We start from the raw sequence: 3,733 nt of genomic DNA on the forward strand, positions 1-3,733 counted from the left end.
GTAGGTGGATGTGAGGTGTTGGGAGTGTGGGAAAAGCAAAACAGTCAAAAATCTGCAAAAGACACATTTCCTTGACACACTGTGCCTAGAGCAAACACAGGACAGGATGAAGATCCAGTCATTTATGTTTGCTGTGACACCAAGGAGGGATGCGAAGCGTGGCGGAGGCTGTGCAGTCCGTTTCTGTCCCTTCTCTCCAGGACTGTGTTGCAGCAGTCTGCCACCTTGTCTCTCCTCCCTCCTCTTATCCCACCAAGGAATGTGCTGTGTCGTTATTCAGGAGTTAACAGCTTGACCACAGTCCCACTTGCTCACATGTATGCTGCCCCAGGTTTGTACCTAAGTGGGGAGGACTATCACCCAGCACCAGAAGGGAGGGACAGATGGATGGGTTTGTGCTCTCGCCCTCCCCAGAAGGGACGCTCTTGGTAAGATTCCCTTGGCTACGTCGAGCAATTACCCGGGAACTGTGTGTGTGTGTGTAATGATGGCAATCATGTTCCTTTTTGTGTGTAGTGCTATCTACCCAACCTGCAGTTTGTGTCTTCATTGCAGGAAATCTTAAAGAGTCTATAAATGTTGCATAAAACTCTTGGTGAACCTGACCGCTCATCTTGAACACAACCAGACCTCCAGCCCAGGGGCTGTTGGTGCACCTGGTGTCAGGCCTGTAGTCATGGCCCCCATTGGCACAGCTATTGAGAGATAAGTCCAGCCACCCCTAGCCCCTTGGATCTCTGAGAGACGTCTAAAAAGCAAGGGGACTCATCTCTTACCAGATTTAGCCTCACCTTAAAGGCATGAGAGGAGCTGTGGCGTTTCTCATGAAAGTGTCAGGGGCGTAGGGCGCAGTGTCTTTGAGGGTACGGGGTGGCTCATGGCATTTGGCAGTTGCCCACAGAGCACCATGTTGTTTTTCAGGTGCTGTGCATGTAATCAAAACTTTGAAACCTAAAATGGAGAGCTAGGAACATAAAAATAAAGCCTTGCCCCCTAAAAAGATGGGTTTGGACCTCCAAATAAGGTTTGTACTGTAAAAGGAGGGTTTGTGCTCTAAAGATGAGGGTTTGGAGGGTGAAAAGGAGGCTGTTAATCATCGAGCCAAAGCTTTGGACTCTCAAAGGGAAGCTTTGAGACCTAAAATGGGAGTATGTGCCCTAAGAGTCAGGGTTTGTTCATTAAAAGTGCCTTGAAAATAAATACGAGATTTTGTACCCTGAAATATGGAGATAAGAGTTTAAAGCTTAAAAATGAAGCCTTTGTATACTAATAGTAAGGTCTTGGAGTAGAAAATGGAGGCTTTGCACGCTAAAGATGTGGGATTGGACACAAGAGTAAGCTTTGTAAAGTAAAATAGGAGAGTCAGGGCCCTAGAAATAAGGGAATGGTGTATAATAGGGCATCTGTTAACCATAGAATCAAAACTTTGGACTCCAAAAATTAATATTTGAGAGGAAAAATGGGGATTTGGACACTGAAATAGAGGGTCTGGAGCTGGAAAATGAGACTTTAAACAAGAAAAATGCAAGTTTCAAATCCAAATTAGGGTTTGTACCGTAAAAAAAAAAAAAAAAAAAAAGTTAGGGCCCTAGAAATGAGGGAGTAGTGCATTATAGGGTGGGTGTTAACCATAGAATCAAAATTTGTGTGCTAAAAGTTAATCTTTGATATGTAAAACGGGAGTTTGGATGCTGAAACTGAGAGCAGGTTCCAGAAAAATGAGGCTTTTTATGGGGAAAAAAGCGTCTTTGTCCCAAAAAATAGGATTTGTACTGTAAAAAAGGAGAGTTAGCGCCCTAGAAATAAGGATGTGGTGCACAATAGGGCAGGTGTTAACCATAGAATCAAAACTCTGGATGCCTAAACTTAATCTTTGAAATGTAAAAAGGGACTGAAATAATTATCCGAAATAGCTGCTCGTCTGAAATAGCCCCCCAATACACTCCTATTCCTTCTAACTTCTACTTTCCTGCCGCCTCTGTCCCCCTCCCGAGGCCGCGTGGGTCTGTTCCTGCCCTGGGGATGCCGCCGACTGCGCCCAGCTTGGGCTGGCGTGGGGTGTCTCTGCCCGGCCTGGTGCTTCTCATGGCTCGGGGGCCAAAAGGGACGGGCGGAGCCTTCCCGGCCGTGGGCAGCGGGCCAGAGAAAGGGATGGATGGAGAACATCGAGGGCACGTGGGCAGCAGCCACCTGGCCCTGCAGGAGGAGAGTGCCTGCCTCTTCGGGTGAGCGAGGGGCCCTCTGCACAGTCTGCAGCGGGCCGGACCGCCAGCGTGCGCCCGGGGTCTGTGCGTGTCATCCCAGGTGCGGAACGGCCACGTAGCGAGCGAGCGAGGCTGCGTGTGTCGGAAGCCACGTCTTGTAAGAGCCGAGAGACACACGCGTGTACTTTTAGGGGGAGGTCAGCCAGGCGAGTGGAGTTTCAGAAGGAGAGGAGGGGCAGGAGGAAGGAAGGAGGAAGAAGCATCTGACCTGTCCAATTCTCCCGACAGTGCCCGGAGCGAGAGCTGCGGTGAGTCCCGGGCCCTCGGGGCCCTGTCGCCCCCCTTGTATGTCCCAGTCCCTTCCTGCCCCTCTCTTTCTCATGCTGTGATTTTTATTTTTTTCTTTCCTTCTCTACCTTTTCTGCCTTGCTCCCCTGTCCTCTCTCACTTTGTCTCGTCTTGCTGCTCCCTTTTCTTTTTCTCTCTGCACTTCTGACTGCTTGTTCTGTACCTTTTGCATCACTCTCACTCCTCAGTCCATTTCTTTCTTGACCCTTCCATTCTGCTCCTCACTTAGCAGTTTTTCTCTCTTTCCTCTGTCCTACTCCTGCACATAGTGTGTGTGATTGAATGAGGTTCTGTGTCTAGCAGGCCTCATCTCGTAAGAGCTGTTGAGACGCCTACCTATTCTCATAAGTGGAGGACAGCCAGGCACCTGGAGCTGTAGAAGAGGAAGGGAGAAGGCAAACAGAAGGAAGAGTCTGACCTGTCAAATTATCCTGGCAGCATGGAGAACTGCAGTAAGTCCCGAGCGCTCGGGCCCCTCTCATCCCTCTTGTGTGTCCTGGTCCCTCCCTGTCTTTCTCCTAGACTCCTCTCTTTCTGGTGCTGCTCAACTTTTTTTGCTCACCTGTATCTTCCGTCTTGCTTGGAGCATCTCCCTGTCCCCATCTTGTAGGTCTTCCCTTTCTCTGCCCTGTACCCTGCCGCTCTTGTTGCCTTTCTCCATCCCTCTCTGTTCAGCTCCCTGTTCCTATTGATTCCTCTTTCTTCTTCCTGCACCCGCTGCTATTCCCTGAGATCTCCATCTCTCTCTTTCCTACTCCCTGTCCCCAGTTTTTTATTCCTACCCCCGTCCCTCATAGCCTGTCCGGCCTTTTTCCTCGGTGTCTTTCTCTCTGGCTGACTCCCTTCTGCTGTTTTTTATTTCCTCCCTGTCCATCTTGTTGCCCATCGCTCTTTTGTCTTCTCTCTCCATGCGTCTCTGTCTGTCTTCCATCCAGTCACTGTTCTTTAATTCCTCCCTCTACCCTGTAGCTTGCTGCTATTTTCTTTCCCTTTCTCCATAATGCTCTGTCTGGTGCCCTGTCCCTGTCAATCAATTCCTCCGTCTGTCATGTGGTCTGTCTCTTTTCACCATTTAATTTTTGCCTCTCTGTCTGGCTCCTTGTGCCGAGTTTGTGAATTCCTTCCTCTGTGCCCCACACCCCCTGTGATCTTTTCTGATTTGTGACCTGTTTCTGGCTGGT

Source organism: Athene cunicularia (genome assembly GCF_003259725.1).
Source record: "Athene cunicularia isolate RWA chromosome 11 unlocalized genomic scaffold, athCun1 chr11_part1, whole genome shotgun sequence".
NCBI lineage: Eukaryota > Metazoa > Chordata > Aves > Strigiformes > Strigidae > Athene > Athene cunicularia.